This window comes from Lissotriton helveticus, chromosome 8 (genome assembly GCF_964261635.1).
Source record: "Lissotriton helveticus chromosome 8, aLisHel1.1, whole genome shotgun sequence".
Classification (NCBI taxonomy): Eukaryota; Metazoa; Chordata; class Amphibia; order Caudata; family Salamandridae; genus Lissotriton; species Lissotriton helveticus.
This window is the reverse complement of record NC_136069.1, coordinates 530,810,307-530,826,497: the sequence shown is the minus strand read 5'-3', so window position 1 is coordinate 530,826,497 and position 16,191 is coordinate 530,810,307.

Genomic DNA, 16,191 nt, shown 5'->3' with positions numbered 1-16,191 from the left:
TATTGGCTCCAGACTTGACTATGGAAATATCTTATATCTAGGAGCCAATAAATCTATCATCAATCGACTTCAGGTTGTTCAAAATGCAGCCGCAAGCCTGCTTCTTCATCTTCCGGGGCGAACAAGTGTTGCGGAACATCTTAAGAATTTGCATTGGCTGAAGATAACCAATAGAGTTAAATTTAAAGCCCTGTGCTATATGTTCAGGATTGGCACAGGGGAAGCTCCTGCCTATCTATGTAAACTGGCACATAAATATCTACCCTCTAGAAACCTTCGGTCAATGCATCAGGCCAAATTTTCTGTCCCTAGATTCAAACGCGCACGATTGGGCGGGCGCTCATTTGCCTACTTGGCCCCGGTTCTGTGGAACTCACTGGCGCTCGAATTACGTCTTGAATCAAGCTACCCTCAATTCCGAAAGGGTACCAAAACATGTCTATTTAATCAATAGACTCTACACTCCTATTGCAATTTTCCATCTCTATAAAGCTAACTCAGATCCAAGGCGCCGGGTAACCCTCAGGGTAGCTGTTGCGCCATATAAATGTAATAAATAATAAATAAATAAATAAATAAATTGGAAATAAGTTCAACCCCTGTAGTCCTTCAACACACATCTTCTACCATTATGCACCCACTCACATCATGCGCACAATACTGATATTCACTCTGAGTACCAATACCATTGCACAAACTCACATGATGCAAAATTCCACACCCTCCCATCCTCAACTTTAACAGCACATGCACAAACCCTCAAAATCCTCAATTGATCAGACCAACAAGATGCCCCTTTCTCCACAAAGCCATGTTTCCTGCACATATACTGACCAACAGATATGTCATGCATCTTCCTACTGTTGTTAAAACTTTTCCTAATCTGCGTCTGATAAGTTTCCAGATTTTTTTGTCATCTAAAGATCAATCTCCGACATTCCCCTTATTTCCTTCCTATTCCTCAAAAACCATGGTACAAATTTTGAGACAGGCTTATTTCCCCTTAACATTTCAAATGTCATATCTGCCAGTCATTGAATGAGGTGTTATCCCTTAGGATAACATACTTTAAAGAGCCTTCTTCCAGGATAACCCAGACTTTAATGCCATTTGAATACCCTCCTTAATGACTCTATTGAAGCCCTCAATCTTATCTCCTCTCAAAATAACAACATTACAAACAGATAATTCCTCCTTTACTTTCAAGAATGTACTACATTCACTTTCAACTATTTCACAACCAATACATGTTTCCAATGGTAAGCATGACAACCCGTCCCCAACACAATTATCCTTGCCTGGAACATATACAATATCATAATAGTACTTTTGTAATTTTGAAACTAAACGTGCTAACCCTGGAGTGGGGTCTCCCCCTCCCCTCTTCAAAATATTTACCAAGGGTTTATGGTCCATACAGATTTTAAATTTTCTCCCTCATGCAAACATTCGGAACTATTCTACAGCCCACATGACAGCCAGTAGCTCCATTTCTATTACTGAATAATTCCTTCGCATCTGTGTCCAAATATGTGATGCATTTGCAACAGCCCACTCAGTACAATTCTTCCTTTGGGATAGCACTGTACCAACACCATAGCCACTGGCATTATGCAATCTACCTTATCAAAAATGATTTCAAACATGGTGCTTGTAATACTTTGTTCTTGACCACACTAAACTCCTCAGTTTGTTGCTGACCCCATCAAAAAGCAAACATTTTTTTAATATTGACCATAGATTCTCCAACTTGGTGGCATGATTCTCCACAAACCGTGTATAAAGTTCAGTCAGGCCTAGGAAGGACATCAACTGTTTCTCATATTTGGGTTCCAAAGCAATGACAATGGCTTCTACTTGGCTAACTTATGGATGGGTACCTTCTTCTGATATTACATCGCCCAGGTAAAACCACCTGCTGTTTTCCAAAATCACATTACTTTCCCTTTACAGTTAAGGAGCTTTGCCCAAGAGCATTTAACACTTTTCTCACATTCCCATCATGCTCATTTTTGTCCTTCACAAATATTAAGATGTCATCCTGAAATACCTTAGCTCCTGCTATCCCCTTTAAAGTCCTAGACATTTCCCTCTGGAAGACAGCAGAATACCTTGCCATACTAAATGGCATTATCTTATATTGGAACATTCCCTCTGTTATAAATGCTGTGCAATGTCTTAGGTATTAATCCAATTGAATTTGGTGCCACGCACTTGCCAGATCAATTGTTGTAAATGCTGTAGTGTCTCCAATGAAGATACCAATACCTGCAAATTGAATAATAGAAATGAATCCACCTAAATGACCTCATTAAGACATCTTAGGCCCACACATAGTCTTAAATCCCCAATGGGTTTGAGTGAAATCATGACTGGAGATACGGATAAATCCCACAGAATCCCCTTCATTTTCATTCGATAATTCAAAGGCACATTTCTCAATTTCTGCCTTCAACGTGCATAACCTCCACCATTGGAAATCTATAGCCATAATAAGTACTGGGATTTACTCTGGTAGCAGCCAGATCTCTTCCAGGCCGCAACTTCTCAAACGATTTCATGTCCATTATGGTGTTCCATGCACATGAATCCACCATGGTTTCAACATGTACACCATCGATATTCAGCCACCAACTGGTCAACCTTCCTCCCCCTTCTCACCATTTATTTAAGCGATTTGTAGAGCGCGCAAATACTCTTGGGTGTCTTGGGGCTGAGGACTGTGAAGAGGATGTTGCCAATTGTGGGGTGCGTATTGGTTATAAAGCCAGGTTTTTATCAGTTTCCTGAAAGCAGGTAAGGTTGGGCAGGATTTAATTTGCTGATGGAGAGTGTTCCATAATTTGGCAGTGGTGACAGTGAATCTTTTGTCACCCCAGGAAACCTTTTTTGTGCAAGGGACCATCAAGAGGTTGGCAGTTGAAGAACGTAAGCTTCTATTAGGCGCGTAAACACAGAAGGCCTTCTTCAGGAAGTCGGGTCTGGTATTGTGAATGGCCTTGAAGGCAATACTGAGGGCTTTGAATTTAATGCGGTTTGTTATAGGTAGCAAGTGAAGTTTTGGAACCACCGATGAGATTGATTGATACTTGGGGGTACCTGTTATTAATCTAGCGGCAGCATTCTGCACCACCTGCAGTTAGTTGGTGATCTTTTTCTGAACGTTAATGAACAGGCCATTGCAGTAGTCGATTTTAGACATTGCTAGGATGCTGACCAGGGTTTTTCCTGCACGTGATGGGAGAAAGGGTATGAGTTTTTAAATCATTCTGAGAGTGTAGAAGGAAGGCGAGACAATGGTATTGACATGTGAAGCGAAGGCCAGTTTGTCATCGAATATGACCTCTAGGTTTCTTACTTTCGATACTGGGGGGCGGTGGTCCCAGGTTGGTGGGCCACCAGGTAGGGGACCATACCGGGTGTAGCTTGCCAAGAATCAGAACCTCAGTTGTGTCGGCGTTTAACTTTAAGCCATCCAGGAGCTAATGACGAGCATTCCATCTTGGAAGCTGGCCGCAATTGCTCCTCCATCATTATTAATTGTGAGCACCAGCTGTGTGTCATTGGCGTATGTTGTAAGTCCCATCCCATGGGCCTTGATAACCTTGGCCAGGTCCGACACATAGATATTAAACAGTGTCGGACTCAAGGATGATCCTTGTGTCACACCACACGGGAGAGTGAATGGAGAGGGCTTGTAATCGCCAAGACTCACTAGTTGTGTGCAGTTGGAAAGAAACAAGGCCAGTAGTTCTTTGACCTTTAGTTTTATGCCCATGTTTGAGACACAATCAATTAGTGTAGCCAGCCACGGCCCGTGGAGGGAGTTACGGTGGGGCAGGAAGGCAGGGCGGGGGAGGGGAAGGTTGGGACGTGCTAAAAACTGGAATCAGTTGACTGGGGGTGAGTGCTTGTATTGTCAACGCTCCGTCCATCATTTCCTTTGGTTTTGCTTTGTTTGCCATAAGTTGGCAGGGCATGCTCAGACATGAGTCCCTTGCTCACTTTGCCACTGGATTCAAGCTATCCTGGCTGAAGACGGCTGCAATGCCAGAAACCGGTCCTGGGAAGCTTGTTTTCGGTCCAGGGAAGGAATGGCTTGGCAGTTCGGGCTGGACTGTTCCCATGAGGCACAGGGTCAGACTGATTTGCATATAGCCATGTCTGAACTGGGGTGGCAGAGTGGGCTAAAGAATGGTGATGGATTAAACCCAGATCAGTTGACTGGGGGTGAGTGCTTGTATTGTCAACGCTCCGTCCATCATTTCCTTTGGGTTTTCCCTATTTTCTAGAATTAGCCAGATGATTGCTGGACCCACACCTGTAGCATGACATCCACTTAGGACTGCTGTTCGATCCCCTCTAGCCATTCTATTCACTCACACGCATAACATCCCAACCTTTCTCTTTCTCCTTGGTATTTATGTCACTACCTTTAGCTCCAAGCTCCATTATTCATGTTCTTCTAATCATAACCCGTATTCATTTTTCTTTCCCCTCAATACTGCTAGCAACTTCAACTGCAGCCTTTAATGCCAATTCCCCCTACAACCATAGTTTCTCCTGAATCTTTTTGGATTTGGTTTCACTCATTATTGAACTCTTAGCACCTGATCATCGTCATCCGATCATTTACACGTCACAGCTAACCCCTTCAAAGCAGCCATGTACTGATCAATTGTTTCTTCTTCTTCTTCTGAAGGGATCAGCTGCACCCGCAATATCACCATTGATATCACTGTTGATATCACCACTTCTGCTGACACTGTACTTCGTCCCAACCTCATCGCCATTCTTAAGAATGGGCTCATGGCATGTAGATTTAGGTAGCAATACTTTATTTCCAAGAGATATGTTCAACCAGCAAAGAGCGGCACCAGCTTGCTCCCTGTTCTACCTCTGCTCCAAGCCAATCATCCCTCCAAGAATTTCCCCAGTGTTCAGATTCCTTCCCCACATTCTTTCCTACACTACCATTCCCTTCTTAACATCCCACATTTCTTCATTGTATTTCTTCAGATAGAGTAAAAATCCTATAAACCATTGTTGATCCAAAAACTCTTGACTTTGTGGATACTTAGGATGTTTTACCTCTGCTGTTATTTTGCTCCTGTTGGCCAGGAGTTAACAGCAGAGGCTTCCTAAATAATTCCCTGGTCCCCTCTCAGTGCTCGCTGCTGTCATGGAACTGTCTTCATACTCTCACATGTCACTAGGCAGGCATTAGGGGGTGGAAAATATTAATTACCAGCATACTTTATGTTGAATGTGTACACTGGGCCACCACTGACAGGTCAAGTTTATGCTGCCATTATGTGACTTGGGCAAATTAATTCACACACTTAATAACTGAACTCTAGGCCAATTGTTTTTGTATAAAGAAATATACTGTTGTTTTATTTTTAGAACTAAGCAAGCCTGGTGCAGGTAAGCATTAAGGGGCAGATTTATGTTAACTGGCGCATCCCCAGGGATGCGCCAGTTAATGTGCGCCACAGTACGCCACAGCTCCGCCACCCATGGTGCGCCGCATTTACAATGCGGCGCACCATGGGGCAAAAACGGCACAGATGCGTGACGCATCTGTGCCGTAAAGGTGGCGCATTGCTGGAGTTGCGTCGCAAGCGCGACGCAGCTCCAGCAAGGCTCAGGGGTGCCCCATCTTCACAATGCTGCGTCAAGACCTACACCTGCTTCAAGCAGGCGCAGGGTTTTGACGCAGCATTGGCCTGAAAGTGACTGAGTGAAATCTTATAGATTTCACTCAGCCACTTTCAGGAGGCGTTCCTGCGCAGGAACTCCTCCTTATGGTGCAGGGCTTTACAACGTGACGCATCTCCTAGATGCGTCACATTGTAAATAGGGCGCATTGTTTGCGCCGCGGTTGCGTCAAATAAAGTGACGCAATTGCGGCGCAAAGAGGCGCATGGGCCTCATAAATCTGCCCCATAGTGTTAAGAATACAGTTTGAAAATGCAGTGGAAATTGTACTTGGTTTGAATCACAGATAATGTAGTAGATTGCAATACTCAGCAAACACAGTACATTGAAATGTATAGGCTTTTTCAACAAATTGCAGGTAAGTTACTTTTACATTACTTTTTCTAACTCAGTGCTGGATGCCTAGATTCAGTACTGGGACATGTCCTGCAAACAGGTGAGAAAACATGTTTTGGTTATTTGTACGATTTTTAAGGAATATTTGTAGTTTTCAAAACTCCACACAGTCGTTTTTCTGCATGAAAACTGTCAATGTTGTCGTATGGAGGAAAAACAGGTTATCGGTTTGCAGGTAGGTAATCGACTGTGGGATTTACGGTTCTGGTGTTAAACTCAGGGGTCCCCCAGGGTCAGTGATGCATTGTTGTTGCACCCTCAGCAGCACTAGGGCAGCCGGGTGCAGAGTCTTGAGGCCCAATGTTATCCTATAGAGGATAGGGGGTCTCCGGTTGGTGTCTGCTAGCAGGTAGGCCATGGGGTTGTGGGAGCAAAGCTCCTAGGGTTCAGCTCGGGGCAAATTGGGGACCAAAGTAGCACCAAAGGTGCACCCTGCCTCAGCGGCACTAGGGCGGCTGGGTGCAGGGTGCTGTTTTCAGGTCAGGTGCCCTGTTGTTTCAAATGGAGAACCTCCGGGAAAAAGAAACACTGCAGGCTCGGTGAGGAGGATCTTCTGGGTGCGACAAACACTTCAAGGGGTAAGTTGGGATGTCGAGAGTTGGTTAGGCACCATCAAGTTGGGCACTCAAGGCCCTGGGGCGTAGGGTGCAAGGGTGCCTTTTGGGGTCAGATCTTCTTTCCCGATCTGGTTGCGGTAGGGGGATCCTCTAGATTGAGGCTGCAGGCCTCGTCTGGAGGCAGGTTAGGGGTCTTCGGATCTTGGATCAGGATCACTGGTGTGACTTCCTTGTGGTGTTTTTCCACTCAAGATCGGGCCGGATTCGGCAGGTGCAGAATGGGCTGGATTTGCTGTCTCTGGCTGGCACCAGAAGCTGCAGTTTGAACAAGTCCGGTGTTCATGGGAGATTTCAGTCTTTGAAGTGAAAGCTAACAAGTCCTCCAGGTTTTTTTCGAGGATACTGGCTGCAGGACACACCAGAGTTTTGCAGGAACAGGTTCGAGGGGAGACAGGCCGGTAGGGCTGTGGCCAAGTCAGTGGACGTCGTCCTCTTGTTAGCTCTGCACGGCTCTTCGGTCCTTCTTCTTATCTTCTTTTCTTGTCAGGCTGGATGTGAGAAAGTAAGGTTCAGGGTGCCCCCTCAATACTAAGTGTAGGGGCGTTACAGGTAGGTGAAGGGCAGGGACCAATGGGTCTCTTCTCAGGGATGGGTACACCCCCTATTCTGCCACTCTCCAGTGGGAGGGGGAAAGGAGCCTGTCCCTGGTTGGCTGGGTCCCACTATCCTCAAGATGGCCGGGACTCGAGGTTGTGCTTCACCTCACCTCCCCCACCTTAGGGGTGGAGTTGGCAGAGGTGAGCACACCTCTCTTCCTTACTTGTTTTTCCTGCCAGTTCTCCCACTCAAAGTGATGCATTTTACATTAAATCCCACACTGGTGTTTGTGTGGGTTTAATGTGCTGAAAAGATTGATACCAAACTTTCCAGCTGTCAGTGTAGCCATTATGGTGTTGTGGAGTTTGTAATGACAACCTCCCAGTACCACATACTCTTAATGGCAGCACTGCACTTACAGTGGCCAGGAATTGACCTGGGTACTGTAGGGTACATGTCTCATGCACCTGTACCCTCACCACTGGCATAGGGCACCCAGCTAGAGGTGAGTGATGTATGCCAGGGCAGTGGTTTGTGGGCATTGATGTGTGCCATGTCGACTCTTCACTTTGTTCTGCACCAAGACACACAGCCTGCCAAGGCAGTGTGTGAGTGTCAGGGTACAGGACCGCTAAGGGTGGCACAATATGTGCTGCAGTCCTTAGAGGCCTTCTCTGTTCACAGTGCCCTGGGTACATGTGATACCATTTACCAGGGCCTGACATGTGTCCAGAGATGCCAATTGGGTTAGTTTTTGGGGAAGAACACAGCCCCTGGAAACCTGATTGGCAGGGACCCAGGGCACATCAAGTCAAAGTGTATCAGTAGTCTGGCATAAAGTGGGGGGGTTACTGCAACAGAAACCCACTTTCCTACATCTAGGCAATGGGGGTAGTGTGAGGGGACTTCTGACAGTGAGCCCAATGCAAAGGCAACTTCCCTATCTGCACCATTTTTCATTTTCCTAATAGTTTACCCTTACAAATCACATGCAACTTGCAATTTGCCTCATATATCCTAAATTGTAATTTATTTTAATTCAAAATACCACAACAATTGACATTTGACTCCACAATTACCTTCATAGTTCACTTTGTATTTTTCTAATTTCACAGCTTCCAATATATCAAAGGATGTTTTATCAATTACAAGACAGGGTGAACAGGAATCAAGCTCACATTTCAAAGCTAAAGCCCATAATTTCCATCATGGAACCTGGAGAATGTTACACATCTAACTCATTTAAGGCCTGACTGTTATCATTACTCACGCACATCACTAAGACATCGTTTTCTTCATCACTGAATATCACATCACCCTCCTACTTACTGTTCTCACTGCTCCGAACACCCTGGCACAATCTCAGAAATTGATCAACTCTTTTCCATCTGTACCATTTCACTTTAGCAGCAGGACACCTAGTTAAAGAAGCATGGGTATCTGTGCTGATACAACAGTAACTTTCTCCTGTGCCCCATGCTCCTATCACTTTTAACAAAGCTTGACTTTTCCCGATTGTTTTTGCTTCTGTTAGTCCTACTTATTGCCCTGACTGAATTTACTAAATTATAACTCCGATTAATTCCATGGACTTGATTTTATCTCTAAGTTTTAACCCCTTATGTACATGGACATGTTTTCAATCATTATAAAAACTTATTCTGTTGATAAAACAGCCATAAAAGAATACAAATGACATTATTATAAAACCATCACTAAAAATGTACATAATATAAAAAATCTATAAAACAGAGATGAACCACACAGCCATAACAGTACATCAATTAATCACGTCTCAACCTCCTAAGCAGCTTGCAAAACGGATAAAACAGTAACAATAACACATACATCGAAGAGTATCTGGGGATAGACCAGGGCTGGTTTTACTTGGGAAAAACTCAAAGACTTCAATAGGAGAATTTAAAACCGCTTGCTGAGACAGCTAAAATAGGGGCAAAACATTACAATATGCAAGGTGTCCTGCAGAGACTTACTGTCACAGATGCAGGACAACCTGGCATCAGGCAAAGCCCAGCCACATGGGGATGCCAAAAGATGATGAAGTGAATTAAACCTCGATCTGACCAGGAGAAACCCATCTTACTGAAGGCAAACTTGAGCTAGATATGGCTTCATACCCTGCACTGTTTTCAGTAGCATGTGATCCCGCACTGACGGTTTTTGCAGCTCATGCTGCTCTCGTTCCATGAGGGTCTGATCCATAATCAACCTTTTAACACACCCTATCTCTTGCATGGACAAGGAAGTAATGTCATTGAAGATATCACACCTCCCAAGGGAGGCAAAACCTGCCTTCACATAGGCTATCCATGCTATTTTATACACCTATCACGGGCCAAGCATTCCTCAAGGATCAACTGGTTTAACTTTAATTCTTCACTGATTCAAACCTTGATCCGGCACAGTAGAGGGCTTAAGGATACCATATCCGTCACTTGACTAAGGCCAAGCTCGGACTGCACCAAAAATGGGGTAAATGAGGTACATGGACTATCTGATCTAAAAATGGATTCTCTGTGGCTTGAATCTTATCCAAGTTTACGTAACCCCAACTCTCACTAACATACTGGAGCTGGGATACTCATTTAGCCTGATAGCTTTTTTGAAGAGCCCTTGTTGATCGCAAGCCTAGCTTACATGCAAAGATGGAGACTACCCTCATGGTTTTAATAAGCTCAAATCTTTTGACATCGATTAATCACTTTGAACTATTTTTGGCTTTGAACTATTTTTGGCATCAAATAAGACTCACAAGTAAGGGAACGCTGTGACTTTGCCCAGTGTAAATTTAGCTGCCTTAAAAGTCTTTCTGCTTGTGGATTTTGGGCCCACTACCATGACATAGGACTATGAAAAGTTTACTGACTAGTCCAGATTCCCGATAAATGAGACTCACTGTCCCAGTGTAGAATCAACCCCTGGGCTGGGCGGGCCATAAGAACCACGTCATCTGCCTATAATAATCTTTTTTGCCAACTTAACTGTTCATAACTAACCTAACACAACACAAATATATCAGTGTAGTGATTGTGCAGTCATTAACTCTTTTTTGGAGAACAAAAATGCATTTGAAAGGTAATAGGCCATTACCAACATACCTTGTTGAAATCCATAATTGGTAAGCAGGGGTGGTTTGAGCGTCCATGAGGGTATTGCGTGTCCGTCTTTCTCTGGAACCACATGGTTAGCTGCAAAAGAGAATTAGTCATAATGGGATGCCATTGAGTTGAAGGCAACCAGTAAGAGAGCGCAGCGTGCTGAGGTTGCGCCCCATCCGGGAATCAGGGATTGATTTCCTGAGATTGCTCGATCTCAGCATGCTGCGCTCTCTCACCAGTGGCTTTCAATTTATTGGCATCCGAATACAATATATTTAGCAGGGGTGAGTAGCGTGAGCCAGCCAACCTGATACCCTTCTACTTGTGTTCAATTCTCATACACCTCCAGCTCTGAAGAAGTGCTTTCACTCCTCTAAATAACTGCTGCTTCCTACTCACCAGGAGCTCTTACAAACGTTTGTTGAAGTCTTACCTCATTGGTCTGCCAAATACAAAGGTGGCTCCAACCTTCTTTGCTCCTACTCAGCATTTACCCAACATTTATGTGCTCACCCCAAATTTCTCCTGTACTGATGATGACCTTACACTTAACTGAGGTAGAAACACTGTTGATTAAAGACGCTACATAGACTCAGTTTTTACCCCGTTTCTGTGAATCAGCCAAGGAGGCAAAAGTAATGACTTATTTTTGTTCTAATGCACCTGTTACTTCTTTATTCACACTGGCACCTCTTCACATTTTGAGCACCTGCTTCACATAATTAATTCAGATTTTAGTGCACTTTTTATAGTTGGTTTCTACATTTATTGTTCATGTCAGTAAATGTTCAAACTGTAAACATTTTGATTAATGTATCGACTGTGGATAGTGGCTGCATCCACATTATCATTGTATTTTAGAGGCAGACTACAGCTGGTCCAGATCAGTCCACCGAGGTGTGAGACCTTCTTCTTACCAAGGTAGTCCCAAAAGTCTCCAACATCTTGTCAGCGATTTTCAACTTGTACATCAGGCCATCGGCCTACGTGCTCTAAGTGCCTTAGTCTGTAGGCAAATAGCTTGATGTACTTGTGTCTTGTTGGTGGCTGCCAGTAGAAACATGCTGGTCCAAACAGGGTATGCCCTGGACAGCCCAAAGGGCAGGGTGCAATGTATTTAAAAAGTAGGACATGTACTTTTAAGTTTAACATGTCCTGGTATTGAATACATCTTTCATTTGTTTTTTGACTAATGCAAGGCCTAGCTCTACCATATATTAACATTGGAGTGCCTTATTACAGTTTATAAGTGTAATTTCCTAATGGGAGCTATAACCAGTTCATATTTGGTGTCTCTGAAATCACAATTTTAGAATCCTAACTCTATGGTGGAGTCATATTTCACATTTCGGTTCTGAAAATGCCACTTTTAGAAAGTTGGCACTTTCTTGCCTTAGCAATTTGGTGCCTGCAGCGGATGTATGACGTTACAACGCAAACTTTTACAACGCCGACCTTTACCACGCAATTTTTACAACGCAGGATGCATTACAACGAACTACCTTTACAACGCATTTTTTTACATTGCAGATACTATTACAATGCATGCCATTACAACGTAAGTATAGGTAAGTATATCATTTTTTTAGAAATTGTAAATAATTATTATTAAATTAATTTAATTTATTAAAAGTAATTTTTTTTTAAACTGAACCCTTAAAATACCCCTTTACCCCTGTACCCCAAACCTATCCCTAATCACTAAAGCTACCCCTGTACCCAAAAACCCAAACTTAGCCCTGAAACCTAAAAATACCCCTGTACCCCAAAACCCAAACCTAGCCCTGAAACCTAAAAATACCCCTGTACCCCAAAACCCAAACCTAGTCCTGAAACCTAAAAATACCCCTGTACCCCAAAACCCAAACCTAGCCCTGAAACCTAAAAATACCCCTGTACCCCAAAACCCAAACCTAGCCCTGAAACCTAAAAATACCCCTGTACCCCAAAACCCAAACCTAGCCCTGAAACCTAAAAATACCCCTGTACCCCAAAACCCAAATCTAGTCCTGAAACCTAAAAATACCCCTGTACCCCAAAACCCAAACCTAGTCCTGAAACCTAAAAATACCCCTGTACCCCAAAACCCAAACCTAGCCCTGAAACCTAAAAATACCCCTGTGCCCCGAAACCCAAACCTAGCCCTGAAACCTAAAAATACCCCTGTGCCCCAAAACCCAAACCTAGCCCTGAAACCTAAAAATACCCCTGTACCCCAAAACCCAAACCTAGCCCTGAAACCTAAAAATACCCCTGTACCCCAAAACCAAATTAAATAAATGTCTTAAAAAAGATAAACTTACCTATACTTACGTTGTAATGGCATGCATTGTAATAGCATCTGCGATGCAATGCCATGCGTTGTAAAGGTAGTTCGTTGTAATGGATCCCGCGTTGTAAAACATGCGTGGTAATGGTATTGCGTGGTAAAAAATGGGTGGTAAAGGTTGTATACCGCCTGCAGCCTGTCTCTGTGTCACATAACTGGGCATGGGTGAAAGTTGGGCTGTGTGTATTCCTACTAGAAAATCACACACAATGGGAGCTGTAGTGTCTTGTGATATTCTATGACCCCTTTGACTCCTAACGGACTCCCTAGAGCTGTGGCGTAGGTGTCAGAGCACAATGCCATGAAAGCTTGTTTTAGAATGTGGTGTTTGCAGTTAAAGTCAGCAGAATAAAGATGTTTAATAATAAGCTCTGTTTGTGGCATAGTCATTGGTGGGTAACCAGGCTGGGAAGACTCTACAATGAGTGAGGAAAAAGGGTGAAAAGTAACCTGAAGGACATCCGTGCTCTCCAGCTTGTTTGCCTTGGTCCAAGCAGACTGCTCGTGTGTGTCACATGTGTCGCTGTCGAAGAAAGGATTTGAAGCTTCATAGATGTGAAGTCTGAGCACAACTCCAGCTACTGTAAAGCAAGTGAAGACAGCAGAAATATTGCCAAGAATCTACATGTTGATGTTCGAGAACTTGCTGGTCAAGCTGTACATAACGGTACCGCGCTGCAATGCAAGTCAAAGTTGTACATAACACCGAGTGTTTATGGTGAAAGCGGTTACATCCTGACTCACTAAGCACAGCCTCTGATAATCATAACTGGCAAGATAACGCAGTGAACAAAAGTACTGCAAGGTGGAGATCAATCATGTGTTAGAAAATGCAAATTGACATTCAGAAGAAGAAAAATAAATTACTTACTGAATACACTAAAGAGAGTCATCATACTACAGCACTCGGTGAAGTTGGCACAAGGTAAGCATTCAGGGTTGTGTTTATGGAGCTGTCCATACCTGAAGCATTCATTCAAAAAGTTACAGCCAAAAAGTTGATGAAGCCATTGATGAATTTGTGTCTAGACTTGATACGCTCATCAAACACTGTAAGTTCAATGAAGTTAATGATGAGGAAGCTATGCGACTTGGAGTTATTGATTGATGCTTGTCAGATTCCTTCAGAGGACAAATTCTCAGAGAAACTCTTAGTCTGGAGTGAGTATTGATGGTGACCAGAGCTAAGGAGGCTGCTGAAACACAAGCTGCTGACATGGAGGTCGGACGTGCCCCAGTGAATAAGTCATGAGTATAAAAAGAAATCCAAGGCAAAAGACTGACAGACACAAATTGATGTCTACATGTACAAAGAAGTTATGTTTTAGATGTGAATTTTTATTTACACACAAAGGTAAATGTCCCGTCATTGGACGAATACTTAAAGGCTGTGCAAAAGAGAATGGTTTGTAAAGTGAAGGAAAAAGTAAGTGAGTCAGGGTGCAAAAACCAAATGGCTACCAGAACATTCCAGAGGCAATGTTCGACGCACACCACAAGGCCGAGCGGTGACATCAATTGAGGCAAATTGACACCGAACAATGTTGATTGTCATCTAAATTATCTTCAGTTTTTCCGCCTCAATATCAAAGGAAAGTGAGGAAGACAGTTGCACCATGTCAATGCTTACCTCAAGGAAACGTGAGCAAGTCAGACTGGCTACTTTTGAGGAAAAATGTCAGTCAAAAAAATCAACATACCTAAGCACCAAAGTGGTACAAACATTGTTTGAAAAGTACTTTGAAAATAAATGAGTGCCTGATACATTTTATCATCGACCGTCGTGCATTGATAAACGAAATTCCTGAAGAGAAATACACTCAATTGTCTCAATTGCCTCGATCATCGCCATCGAAAAGCAAAGTGTATACCTTGGCTGCATTGATGCCCATAAAAAGTCGAGGTTCATTAGCAGCGACACTGAAACACAGGAAAAAAACGGAGGTGCAAGCACCCATCCATTTGCTTCAAGATACAGCCACAAGTTCATGTCGGCTCAGTTTCAGTACCGCTGCTCATATAGAACTCATTTTTCTGAATTACAATATGAATATTGACCACAAAATAGTTAATTTCCTTCATTGTTTCATGGTTCTGGAACACTTAAGACTATGAAAGTTAAGTTACATATTAATGACAATGTCCGTCCTGTGACTCAGAAACATAGACAAGTTGCATTTCAGTCACAAGAAGCTGTTGAAAAAGAACTTTAATTGTTACTTATGTATGACATTACTGAGCTTTCAACTGGTCCGACACCATAGGTTTCTCCCATGGTGGTAATGCCCAAAAAGGACACTGAAGGAGCTGTACGAAAATGCATTGAAATGTGCCAGCAAACAAGGCAATTGAACGAGAACAAAATCCGGGTCCACACATTACTGACATGATAACGCAATTAAATGGTGCAAAGGTCTTCTCTTGCCTTGATTTAAATAAAGGTTTCAATCAGTTGGAATTTGAAGAAGATTGCAAGTATATATTCTAACCTTTTCTACATAATGGTCTGTTTTGATATAAGAGACTCTGGGGGATATTCTCAATTTTTCATATCACGGTCTGTCGTGGGAAATAACTCTGTGTTAACGTTGTATTCACAACACGGTGGTGACATGCGATAGTTTCCTGATAACGCGTCACATGTCTGGGATAAAATTACCGGGACGACGATAAAAATCTAAACCCGAACGTGAAAAAAGTTGCGATGGGCCCAACTATGATAAAAATTCTGTGATAAGCAGCGTCAGGCATGCAAGTCCCACAAGTCAGGTGGGAAAAATCACTATAAAAGCGGCAACAAAAAACACAAACAAAACACGAAGCACCATGGAGGTAGCTGGAGCAAGTACAGAGGACAACCAGAACCCCAAAAGCCCAACGGAGGACTAGCCTGGGACCTCGGGGTCACACATACTTGGTTCCTACCTCTCCCCACATTCTGCAATTGTGTGGCTGAGGGACCATGCCGTTTTCGTAAGGTCAGCTTTCTTGTTCAGCGCTACCTCAGTGGTAGTCCGGGAGGAGTCCGGGGGGGCCTGGGGGTGTTGGTGGGTGTTGTGGCCCTCTTGGGTTTCCAAGCTGCATGATCAGTAGCTCCATGACATGTGTTGCTCTTCAGATGTGGCTCTGGGCTGGGCTCCCTTTCCTTCTGCAGGTTGTCGTCCTGCTTAACACCAGTAAAAGAGAAAACAAAAAAGGCCTGGGTCTAATAACTACCTAGCCTAGACCACTATAACTGAGTAAACAACAAAATTGGCCAGGTAGAACGTTCAAATTCAAATTCTTGACACCACACCTAGCCAATAATCCTAAGCGGGCGACATTTTAGTTCTGATAATTTTTACTTATTTACTTGTTTTTTTCTTTTTCAAAAGGTGCGAAAAAAGAAACACTGTTATTCAGTACATTCACCATCATCAATACAAATACATATACATAATACAAATACCAACAAATGAAAACATTGAAAAAA